We start from the raw sequence: 13,677 nt of genomic DNA on the forward strand, positions 1-13,677 counted from the left end.
GCACTTTTGTCTTTTGTATACAAGAGTGCTACTGATTTTTTTTGAGTTAATTTTGTATCCGACCACTTTGCTGAAGGTGTTTATCAGCTGTAGGAGTTCTCTGGTAGAGTTTTTGGGGTCACTCATATATACTATCATATCATCTGCAAATAGTGATAATTTGACTTCTTCCTTTCCCATCTGTATCCCCTTGATCTCCTTCAACTGTCTTATTGCTCTAGCAAGGACTTCCAGAACTATGTTGAAGAGATATGGAGACAGTGGGCAGCCTTGTCTTGTCCCTGATTTCAGTGGGATTGCTTTAAGTTTCTCTCCGTTCAGTTTGATGTTGGCTATAGGCTTGCTGTATGTCGCCTTTACTATGTTTATATATGTGCCTTGTATCCCTGATCTCTCCAGTACTTTAAACATGAATGGATGTTGGATTTTGTCAAATGCTTTTTCAGTATCTAGGGAGATTATCATGTGGTTTTTTTCTTTCATTTTGATAATATGGTGGATCACATTGATGGATTTCCATATATTGAACCACCCCTGCATACCTGGGATGAAGCCTACTTGGTCATAGTGGATAATATCTTTGATGTGTTCTTGGATTCGGTTTGCAAGTATTTTGGTAAGTATTTTTGCATCAATGTTCATAAGGGAGATTGGCCTGAAATTCTCTTTCTTTGTTGAGTCTTTGTGAGGTTTAGGTACCAAGGTGATTGTGGCTTCATAGAATGAGTTTGGTAATGTTCCTTCTGTTTCTATTTTGTGGAATAGTTTGAAGAGAATTGGAGTTAGCTCTTCTTTGAAGGTCTGGTAGAATTCTGCGCTGAAGCCATCTGGTCCTGGGCTTTTTTTGGATGGGAGACTTTTGATGACTGCTTCTATTTCTTTGGGGGATATAGGACTATTTAATTGATTTACCTGGTCCTGATTCAGCTTTGGTAAGTCAAATCGATCAAGAAAATTGTCCATTTCATTTAGGTTTTCAAATTTTGTTGAGTATAGACTTTTGAAGTAAGTCCTAATGATTGTTTGGATTTCCTCAGTTTCTGTAGTTATGTCCCCCATTTTCATTTCTGATTTTGTTGATTTGGGTGGTGTCTCTCTGCCTTTTAGTTAGCTTAGCTAAGGGTTTGTCGATCTTGTTGATTTTCTCAAAGAACCAGCTCTTGGTTTCATTGATTCTTTGAATTGTTTTATTTGTTTCTAATTGATTAATTTCAGCCCTGAGTTTGATTATTTCCAGCTGTCTACTCCTTTTTGGTGTGTCTGCTTCTTCTTTTTCTACGGTTTTTAACTGGGCCATTAAGTTGCTTGAATGAGCTGTCTCGAATTTCTTCTTGAAGGCACTTAGTGCTATGAACTTTCCTCTTAGCACTGCTTTCATTGTGTCCCACAAGTTTGATCCAAACCTTTCACCTCTGTTTGCTCTCCCAAAAGTTTTAAATGTATACCTAAAGAATGTTCTCCAAAATCTACTTGCCTATATATATTTCAGTATCCTGCCAGACACAGATGTTTCCTATATCCACAACAGTGTCAAAGCAACTACCACAACTGTTGCAGTCTGACCTCTCAGACTTCCATCAAGCTGGACCTGCACTTTCCCTCCCAGCCATGGATGTTCTCACAGACCCTCAACAGCATCAAAACAGCCTGTTCTCCCTGGACTTAGCCAGCATTTCAGCCTTTTGAGCTCCCTACAGCACCCCCAGTGTCAGCAGGAAGTATCCAGAAAAGAATCTACACCTGATATTCACGTAATATTAAAAAAAAGCTTGACTGGTGAGTTTCAGGTCCAGGACAAGCACCTCCAGGTTCCCCCAGAATTCCTCAATACCTATCTGATGCCTTCCATGGCTGTCAACTCTCTACTGGCAACCATCTATGCTGAACTTTCCAGGGCAGGGGCTTCCCCTCCCCCTATTGACCATGTGAACATTTTGGAGAGCTTTTCAAAGCAACCCAGAGCTGCTTCCAATGAATCTAAATTTATATTTTTTAAGACATGCTTCTCATGTCTTACATGAGAAGCAGCCCAAGCTCCTCATTTTTTTAATTGTAGGAAAAGGGAGGAATTTTAGCATCCTGCTTCATAGCCTAGTAACCTATGATGTCCTCAAGTGTTGCTGGCCAGGTAGCCACACCTGGCAGGCATGGTTATGTTGCTCCTTAAAAGGACCAAGTGACCACTTTGTCTCTCTCTCAGCTCTGGACCCCTCCTTTCTTGTCCTCTCCCCTTTCTCTGTTGGGGCATGTCTTGCTATCATGTCTTGCTCTCTCTCTTCATCTCTAAAAATAAACCTCTTTCATATAAAATCTGCTGTGCACATCATCATCATTTATTTGGTCCTAACAGTAAGTATTTCTCAAATCAGTTTCTAAGTAAATGCCAGTATGCTGAGATAAAAGGCAGCTTGAATTTGATGATCACACATTGTCACTATGTCATTTGTCAGCTTTAAATGCTTAGGACAAGGTTAAAGAATCAGGAAAGAGGTCTGAGCCATTTACTAACATTATACAAGACCAAGACCTAAAAGAAGCCTTCATTGATATTTTTTTTGAAAGGGTTGACCTCAGCTGTAAATAGTATCAGATTCAGAAGTCAGACAAATATTAATCAAACCTTTGGCTTTTAAAAATGATAATTCAGAATACAAAAGGGTAATTAGGCCTTTAAAGGTAAGATAAACACCAACAGCCAAATGGATTAGAAATACAGCTGATGTTGTATGCCACATTCATGATGTTACTCTGATAAGAGAAATAATTTGTAAAAAAAAATCAAAATCTTAGATATCTTAGTTGTGGTAAGCATGGTCATTTGAAAAGGGATTATAGGCCAGGCGTTCCTACAAACAGCCTTCTGGAGTGTGAGTAAGGTGTGGAAAACCCCAACTTTAGTCTAACACATGCAGAGCACTAAGGGCCATTTGGAGTGGGATGTGCTCATTCCTGATGTTGCTTGAAGTGCTGGCACGGGGGAGAAGGAGCTTTCCTGAGGTCCAGGGGAGCAGCAGGGAAATAGAAGAAGAGAGGATGGGACCAGGAGGAGAAGAGGATGAGCACTACCGTTGAGATGTAAGGTGAAAAACTAAATAAAATTTTAAAAAAAGAATTAGTTAATGACATTTCTTGACAACATTAAAAAAATAACTAATTGGACTCTCCTTTAAATAGTAAAAAGGACCCCGATTTCTAGATCCTTTACATTCTATACTGTGGAAATAAATCAGGAAAGGCAAGTGATTAGTCAGTAAAAATAAGTAATGTGACTCAAAGCCCTTATAATTCAGTTCAAAACTAGCGCTGTGCGCCATTCTTATGGTATTATTAGACTTTCCTGAATCTTTTAATATAGTTAATGATTCTCAATATGCAGAAAGTATTTTTTTACATAGAAAAACTGTACAAATAATTCTTTATTCAGAATTAAATTAATTATTTATTCAACTACAAAAAGCAATTAGAAAGAGAAATCACCTATTTTATATAATGCGTAATATGTCTCACATGGAGTTATCAGGTCAATGTAATGATGAAATTGATCAGCTCTTAACTGAACATGTGCCAGAAACCCCAGAATTTCATAAGAACCAGCATGTCAACAGCAAAGGTTTGAAGAAAGATTTTTCTGTTACTTAGCAAAAAGCCAAAGATATAAGGAAATGTCCTACTTGTTCTTTGAGTAACCAAACTCCATTACTTGCAGGAAGTAATTCAAAAAGTACCAAAAGTATTAAAATTTTGCAAATGGATGTGTTTATTTTGCAGAGTTTGGAAAATTAAAGTATGTGCTCCATACCATAGATACATGTCCAGGATTTCAAACAGCAACTGTTTTTAGTTCTGAAGAGGCTGATTCTGTAGTTACACATTTATTAGAAGTTATGTCTATTTGGAGATAAGGCTGGCAATGCTCCAGCAAATATCTCTAGTAAAATGAAGGAGGATTTGTTTTTGTTTTTTGGGTTTTTTGTTTGTTTGTTTGTTTGTTTGTTTTAGCCTATTATAGGTATATCATACAATCCTATAGGAAAAGCAGTTACAAGAACATCTAATTGCACTTTACAATATATGCTTCATAAGCAGAAATGGGTAATAAAGATTCTCAGAGTTAGGTTAAAAAATGCTGTATTTACTTTAAAATTTTTAAATGAGAATGAGAAAGGAACAGCAGCCATAGATGGACATTGCATAGTAAAAAATAAAACTTCTGAATTAAGTCAGCCTGTATATTTTAAAAATGTGTTGACCTCAGAATGGAACCAAGGATATGTGTTATGTTGGAAAGAAGTTTTGTCTTTGCTTGCGCAGGAGAAGAAAAGTTGTGGATACCACCAAGATTGATAAAGATTAGACTTGAACAAGAGAAACAAAGCTCTTGAAAGAGGAGAATGGTAGTTCATTAGATAGTGTGACCCTTCAGTCCAAACCTACTTATAAAGACTAACAATTGTTTTTCACTTGATGAAGCATGAAAAACTTAAATAAAAATTAATAATATTTTTGAATGATAATTTACTAAAGGCACACTTGCCTTACTGGCATGGAATGAAAAAGAGGTTTTGTTAAATTACATGTCTTAATTCCATGTTAGACTGTTTGACTGTAGATTGCCATGTGGCCCATGCCATGTTAGGCATCAGCTTTTGAGTTTTCTTCTTAAATAAAAATTTTTGTTGTTAAGTATTAAAAACACTGTTAAGAGATATAAAATGCCATAAGTAAATTTAAAGGGTTACTGCAGTTCAAACTTGTTTTCTAAATCTTAAAGTTGGGGTGCTTTGGAACTAAGAAAAAATATTTGAGCATGGTCATGGTAGCACATGCCTATAATCTTAACTGAGACAGGCAGATCTCTGTAAGTTAGTTGTTTTCATTCCCACCAGCAGTAGAGGAGGGTTCCCCTTTCTCCACAACCTCTCCAGCATGTGTTGTCTCTTGAGTTTTTGATCTTAGCCATTCTGATGGGTGTGAGGTGAAATCTTAGGGTCATTTTGATTTGCATTTCCCTGATGGCTAATGAGGTTGAGCATTTCTTTAAGTGTTTCTCTGCCATTCAATATTCCTCTATTTAGAATTCTCTGTTTAGCTCTGTACTCCATTTTTTAATTGAAATACTTGATTTGTTGCTGTTTAACTTCTTGAATTCTTTATATATACTGGATATTAGTCCTCTGTCAGATATAGGGTTGGTGAAGATCCTTTCCCAATCTGTAGGCTGTCGTTTTGTTCTGATGACAGTGTCCTTTGCTTTACAGAAGTTTTTCAGTTTCATGAGGTCCCATTTATTGATGGTTGCTCTTAGAGCCAGTGCTGTTGGTGTTCTGTTCAGGAAGATGTCTCCTGTGCCAATGAGTTCAAGGCTCCTCCCCACTTTTTCTTCTAAGCGATTTAGTGTGTCTGGTTTTATGTTGAGGTCTTTTCTGAGACTGATACTCCAACCAAGGACTATGCATGGAAGATAACCTAAGACCCCTGCACAGATGTAGCCCATGGCAGTTCAGTATGCAAGTGGGTTCCATTGTAATAGGAACAGGGACTGTCTCTGACATGAACTGATTGGCCTGCTCTTTAATTACCTGCCCCTGAGGGGTAAGTAGCATTACCAGGCCACAGAAGAAGACAATGCAGCCACTCCTTATGAGACCTAATTTACTAGGATCAGAAGGAAGGAAAAGAAGACCTCCCCTATCAGTGGACTTGGGGAGGGACATGCATGCAGAGGGTGGAGGAAGGGAGGGATTGGGATGGGAGGAGGGAGGGAACCACAGGGTGGATACAAAGTGAATAAAGTGTAATTAATAAAGAATTAAAAAAATAAAAAAACAAAAAAGTTAGTTGTTTTGAAAATTCTAGCATTACAGTGAACAAAACAATGGTGGCACACATCTTTAATTCCACCACAAAGGGACAAAATTAGTTACAGCTCATAAGTGACAGTTCATAACTGTTACTTTTGCACATAAAGAAATCACACTCTATTTACAAATTATTATAAAAATCCTCTAGAGGGGTAATAGAAAGTGCTCATATCCATTTGGGACAGGAACAAAGAAAAGCTTTTGTGCCTCCTAGTAACATCTCCATGCATTCAACCATGACCAATACTGAACCAGATAATACCCTAATAATGAATGTCATATTTATAAGTGAATGGGCAACTAAACCAAAATTAGGACAACCCTATCAGAATAACTACTAATACTATAAGGAATCTATAACCAGGTGGTGGTCCACATCTTTAATCCAGCACTTGGGGGCACACATTTTTTAAATTAATTAATTTATTTTATAAATTACAGTTTATTCTCTTTGTATCCTCACTGTAGCCCCCTACCTTATTCCCTCCCAATCACAGCCTCCCTCTACACCTCCTCTCATGCTTCTCCCTAAGGTGACTGATAGGGCAGGTCCTCCTCTCCTTCCCTCTGACCCTAGCTTATCAGGAGTGACTGCATTGTCTTTCTCTGTGGCCTGGTAAGGCTGCTCCTCCCTCAGAGGGAGGTGATCAAAGAGCCAGCCACCAAGTTCATGTCAGAGACAGTCACTTTTCAAATTACCAGGAAACCCACTTGGAGACTGAGCTGTCACTTGCTATATCTGTGCAGGGCTTCTAGATTATCTCCTTGCATGGTCCTTGGCTGGAGTATCAGGCTCAGAAAAGACCCCTGTGACCAGAAGTTTTGGTTCTGTTGCTCTCCTTGTGGAACTCCTGTCCCCTCCAAGTTTTTCTATTTCCCCCTTCTTTTGTAAGATTCCCATATATTCTGCCCAAAGTTTGGCTATGAGTCTCAGCACCTGCTTTGATACCTTGCTGGTTAGAGTCTTTCAGAGGTCCTCTGTGGGAAGGCCCTGTCCTGTCTCCTATTTTCTCCCTCTTCCAATGTCTATCCTGTTTGCCTTTTTTGAGTGAGGATTGATCATCTTACTCAGGTTCCTCCTTCTTGCATAGATTATTTAGGTGTACAGATTTTAGTATGTTTATCCTATATTATGTGTCTAATACCCACTAATAAGTAAATATATACTATGGGTTTCTTTCTGCTTCTGGGATACCTCACTCAGGATGATCTTTTCTAGTTCCCACCATTTGCCTGCAAATTTCATGATTTCCTTGTTTTTAGTTGCTGAATAGTATTCCATTGTGTAAATATTACACAATTTCTGTATCCACTCCACAGTTGAGTGACATTTCGGCTGTTTCCAGATTCTGTGCTCTGTGACTGAGGGTGCAAAGGCAGCTACCGCAAGTATAGGTCTCCCTGCCTGGTGGCCAAACAGTGGATGCCACTGAGCTGATGGATCTCCTACACTCTCATTTGTCTCTATGGGCCCAATTCTAAGAGTAGAGAACAGCGAGAATCCCTATGATATTTGACATCTACCTACAAATTGAAAAGGAAGAAGTCAAAGTATCACTATTTGCAGATGATATAATAGTAGACCTGAGTGACCCCAAAAATTTTACCACGGAACTTCTACAGCTGATAAACACCTTCAGCAAAGTGGATGGATACAAAATTAACTCAAAAAAATCAGTAGCCCTCCTGTATACAAAAGACAAAAGGGCTGAGAAAGAAATTAGTGAAACTACACCCTTCACAGTAAGCCACTAATAGCATAAAGTACCTTGGGTGTGACTCTAACCAAGCAAGTTAAAGACCTGTTTGAAAAAAACTTCAAGTCTCTAAAGAAAGAAATTGAAGAAGATATCAGAAGATAGAGAGATGTCCCATGCTCATGGATTGGCAGGATTAACATAATTGACATGGTCATCCTGCCAAAAGCAATCTAGAAATTCAATGCAATTTCCATCAAAATACCAACACAATTCTTTACAGATATTGAAAGAACAATTCTTAATTTAATGTGGAAAAATAAGAAACCCAGAATGGCTAAAACAATCCTGTACAACAACAGATCATCTGGAGGTATCTCCACCACTGAGCTCAAGCTGTACTACAGAGCAATGGTATTAAAAACTGCATGGTATATGCTTAGAAACAGGCTGGTGGATCAATGAAATTGAATAAAATTCCCAGAAATAAACCCACACACCTACGGTACTTAATATTTGACAAAGAAGCCAAAACTGTACAATGGAAAAATGACAGCATCTACAAAACTTGGTGTTACTCTAACTGGATTCTACATGTAGAAAAATGCTAATAGATCCATATTTATCACCCTGCACAAAACTAAAGTCCCAATGAATCAAAGACCTTAGCATAAAAACAGACACATTAAACCTGTTAAAAGAAAGAGTGGGAAAGAACCTTGAACTCAATGGTGCTGGAGACAACTTAGTCCCTAGAGATGTCCATGGGTGACCTAGATCCAAAGTGTCCCAGCTCATGGGTTGTCCCTTATAATCCAGGAAGCCTCAATGTGTATGTTCTGGCTTCAGCTGCTCCTCCACTTACCAATTTCAGAGTTTTGGATCCTGAACCCCTCAAATATGGTATGCCCTGGTTGCTGCCATTTTGGACCACCAGGAGTTACACGTTTTTAATCCCAACATTTGGGAGCAGAAGCAGCCATATACAAATTACAGTGATTTAAATTTGAAAGCCGCTTGCAAAAGGCAAGCTGAAATTCAAACTGAACATTCTTTGTGATCTAAAAATAAATAACTTAAACCTTGAATTTATGTACAAATAGAAAGGGGAAAATATATGTATATTTAACCACTCATACTAACGTATATTTAGTTATAAAATTTCAAAAGTCTTTTTAAATTTCAATTGAGAGATTATTATTATTGTTGTTATTTTGTTGTTGTTGCCAAAAAACCATTTCACCCCAGGAAAGATATAACCCACCAAAGGAAACCCACCAGGGTTATGGTTGGAGCACATTGTTTTTTTTTTTTTTTTTTGTTTTTTTTTGTTTTTTTTTTTTTTAGCTTTCCAGGAGAATAAAATCATCCAAAAAGTAATCCTGATTCCACTAGACAAGTGAAACAAGTGATGAAAAAATATGGCTCATCAAGAGGAAATGTGCCAAGAAAAAGAGTAAACTGTCCAAATAGTATCGTCCACCTAAATAGTGTGAAATCCTGGCTCGAAGCCCTGGGGTAGCACTTGTACCCTTGCCACCATCTTGCCCAAGTGGTTGCCTCTTCCCAACAGACAACCACAAATGTGGGCCAGGGGTGGGACAGCTTGGGCAAGCACTCTCTTATTTCTTACAGGAGGCTGGGCCTGCTCTTGCAAGACTCTCAAATATTTGTCTCTGCTGCCCTCTACAGACATAAGTGATAAATGGTCTTTTTATGGTCCCAATTCAATTAAAAAATGAAAGCTGATTTTTGGGGGTGGAGCATGGCTCTCTCCTTCTCTAAACCCACACATGCTTGCTAAGGCAAAATCCAAAATCTATGTCTCATATCAGAAAAGCGAGCTGGTACGGGACAGAGGAAAACAAAAATTAAGGGACTATTCTATTGCTACTAATCTCATCATCTTTTGTTTTTCATTTGACTCTGTCATATTGTTTGTTTGTTTATTACAGATTGTTCACTTTGTATCTCAGCTGTCGCCCCTTCCCTTATTCCCTCCCCATCCCACTCTCCCTCACTCATCTCCTCCCATGCCCCTCTCCAAGTCCACTGACAGGGGAGGTCCTCTGACCCTTCCATCTGACCCTAGCCTGTCAGGTCTCATCAGGACTGGCTTCATTGTCTTCCTCTGTGGCCTGGTAAGGCTCCCCACCTTAGGGGGAGGTGATCAAAGAGCCAGTCACAGAGCTCATGTCAGAGACAGTCCCTGCTCCCCTTAGGGAACCACTTGGACAATGAGCTGCCATGGGCTACATTTGGGCAGGGATCTAGGTTATCTCCATGCATGGGCCTTGGTTGGAGTATTAATCTCAGAAAAGACCTCTCATCTTAAGGTATAACTATTATCTCAAAATCTATATTATTATGTATATATAAATGTTCTGTCATGATATTAATAGTCAATCAGAGTACTAACTAATTCTAAAAGTAAATTTCAACTAGGTTCCTGTACATGTTTTCAGGTTTGAATCTGAAGCAGGTAGCTAGGAACAAAGTTCATGTACCCCAGGTATACTTAATAGATTGTGGTCCTCAAACCTTTCAAAGATCTGCTAAATGTGGCATTTAAAATCTTTAAGTTTTCTGCACTAAACGTTGACTATTTCTAATAGTAACATTTGAGGTCTCCAAGAAGATGACGGGGCCCTGCAATGAAAAATCCACATGGATTGTAGTAATTTTAACCACTGGGCAAAACCGCCCCACGCCTCTTCTGCTGCCACATTCTGTACAAGCAGTGGACACGTTTAGGTTGACTGCTGCGGTCTACCTAGCCAGCATTGCCACTAGGCTCACAAACACTACACAAATATCAGCTGCAAACTGCTCAGGACCTTCAAATTGCTGAGTTCATATAAGACTGACATGAACATGTTACAGAACTTGGTATTTAGAAATGCTTACTAAGACTGCCAAATACAACCAAACTAGACATTGTGGAAAGCTTGGCAGAAATAGTTTCATTCTTTAAAATATTTCATTTTGTTAGAGTTAAAACCTTTAAATGTTGCAGGATATTTGGTCAAATTGTGAACACTGAGATTGTGTTATTTACTAGAAAAACCTATTTTTGGCTTGGCAAGGCTCAGCCTTAGCTCACATCTTTAACCCAAGAGCTTTCTGCTTGATTATTGTAAAAGGATAAAATAGAGTCAATCACACGTATGGAGGCAAAGAAAGCAATTGGTTGACAGGAAGTCAACATAGGATTATTTTTTTAAAAAACATGGAGAAAAAGAGAAAATCAAGAGGATGGATGGGTGTCCACAGTGTTCACAGGGTCCTGATGGAGGATGAGACAGGGGGCAATTCTCTTCCAGTGGTTAGTGTTACAACAATCCTGGTGATGTCATTTGGGCCGCATTAGCCTCTTTGAAGGTTGCCTTAGTGTTGCCTCTAGGGTCTTTTATTTTTGTCTATTATGTTAACCATTTTAGATGCCACATTATACTCTTAGGAGTCTGATGACCCTCATTTAATTTATTAAGTATACCTTATTTTAAGTAAAACATTTTTGTTTTCAGTTATTGCCTTAGGCTTAACTATGAGAACATATTTAGGAAGCTAAATCAAGCTTGTCTCTGGAAATGAGTTGCATTTGTATACGATGATTACAAGCACAGTTTTGAGTGCACTGACTATGAGTCTTTCCTGTGGAGGAGGAGCACAGGGAGAGGGGCTGGCTTTACTTTGTCCAGGCAAAGTGGGGACATCAATTCCTCAGTGCCTGCTTATGCACAGTTTGGTCCAGATCCCAGTGACAGGAAAGGCCTTTGGGCAGTCTTGCTTAGCTGTTAGCATTTACACAATCCAGGTGGAGACAAAGTGCCCATCATCTTCTTGGACCCATTGTAATGTGGTGTCACTGATGGTATCTGGGGTCTCTGTCTGACATAGTACACTTAAACTTCTTAAATGTCACATTCAGCAGATGTCTGACAAAGTTGAAGATTAATATCTATTAAGTATATATCAGCTAATCAAACACTGTTTATTTTTTCTTTACTTTAGTCTATACCTTGAAAACATACACAGGAAGCAAAATAAAGCCCCCTTTCACTGAAATTAATTATATCGGTACTTGACATGACAACTACCCAAATATCAGCTTCAAATTACAAATTGCTCAGCACATTCAAATTGCTTAGTTCATATGGAACTGACATGAACATTTTATAGAACTTTGAACCCCAAATTATTTAATTCTAAGATTACCATATACCAGCAAACAGGATATTGTGTAAAGCTTGGGTTCATCATTGTAAATCATTTTACTGTGTTAGAATTAAAACCTTTCCTTTTTATTTAGACAAGATGGGGGAAATGTTGCAGAATATTTGACCACACTCTGAAATCCAAGACTGTGTTTTTTTTTCTGAAAAAAACAAAACAAAACAAAACAAAATACAACAACAACAACAACAACCTGTTTCTAGTTGGGATGTGGCTCAGCTCTAGCACACACCTTTAATTCAAGAACTTTCTGCTTAAGTATTGTAAACAGGGTTAAGTAAAGTTAACCCTAGTTAAAGAGGGAAAGCAAACTACCAGTTGACAGGGCATGAACAGGAGAAAAAAATCATAGAAAGTAAGAGGAAGTCAGGAGGACAGAAAAACACACAGGGAGTAGAAGGGAGGGACATTCAGATTGAGGGTTTTTTGAAATGGCATAGGGAAGAGTCATTTTGATTTTCATTTCTTAGTTGACTAAGGACATTGAGCATTTCTCTAAGTGCTTCCCAGCTGTTTAAGACTCCTCTGTTGTGAATTCGTGGTTTAGCTCTGTCAACCATTTTTAATTGGATATTTGACTTACTGGTGTTTAATTTCATAAGTTTCTTGTATATTTTGGATATACAAATACCTGCTGTATGGCTGTGAAGATCTTTTCCCATTCTGTAGGCTGCCATTTTGTCCTATTGACTGTGTCTTTTCCCTTACCAAACCTTTTCAGTTTCATGAAAAAATCCTTCCATTTTCTAAAATCTTTTTCAATTTCTTTCTTCAAAGACTTGAAATTCTTACCATACAGATCTTTCACTTGCTTGGTTAGAGTTACACTAAGATATGTTATATATTTTGGCTATTGTGAAGAGTGTTGCTTCCCTAATTTCTTTCTCAGCCTTTTTTGTTGCTTGTAAAAGAGAGGTCTACTTACTTTTTTGAGTTAATTTTTTATCCAGACACTTTGCTGAAGGTGTTTATCAACAATTGGAGTTCTTAGGTAGTATCTTGGGGGGGTCACTTATGAATACTGTCATATAATCTGTGAATAGTAATATTTTAATATCTGCCCTTCAAATTTTTATCCCCTTGATCTTCTTTACTTGTCTTATTGCTTTAACTATAACTTCAGTACTATGTTGAAGAGATATGGTGAGAGTGGGAAGCCTTGTCGCCTTGTCTTGTCCCTGTTTTAGAGGGATCACTGTAAGTTCCTCTCCATTTAACTTGATGTTGGCTATTGGATTGCTGTATATTGCCTTTATTGTGTTTAGGTATTTGCTTGTATCCCTGATCTCTCCAAGACTTTAAACATGAAAGGGGTGATTTTGTCAAAGGTCATTTTAGTATGTGATGAGATGACCATATGCCTTTTTTTTCTTTCAGTTTGTTTATATGGTGGATTATGTTGGTGGATTTTTGTATGTTGAATCATCCCTACTTTCCTGGGATGAAGCCTACTTGACTATGTTGGGTGATATTTTGGATGTGTTCTTGTATTTGGTTTGCAAGTATTTTATTGAGTATTTTTGCATCAATGTTATTTAAGGGAGATTGGTCTGAAATTCTCTTTCTTTGTTGGGTCTTTGTGTGCTTTAGGTATGATGGTGACTGGGGCCTCATTGAATGAGTTTGACAATGTTCCTTCACTTTCTATTTTAGGGGAATAATTTGAAAAGTATTGGTATTAGTTCATCTTTTAGTGTTCATATTATAATGCCTTTTTACCTGTAATCATGTAGAAACTCAGATGTGGCTATACAGAGGAACTTTCCACAGCTGATAACTGAGCAAAGACCCTCTTTGAATGTGAGCAGCTTCATCCTACTGACCCCCGGAATCCATAAAAGGCATCACATAGCCCTGCTACTCTAAATATTTATTGGAAGGCA

Source organism: Psammomys obesus, unplaced genomic scaffold (genome assembly GCF_907164565.1).
Source record: "Psammomys obesus unplaced genomic scaffold, mPsaObe1.curated_primary_1811, whole genome shotgun sequence".
NCBI lineage: Eukaryota > Metazoa > Chordata > Mammalia > Rodentia > Muridae > Psammomys > Psammomys obesus.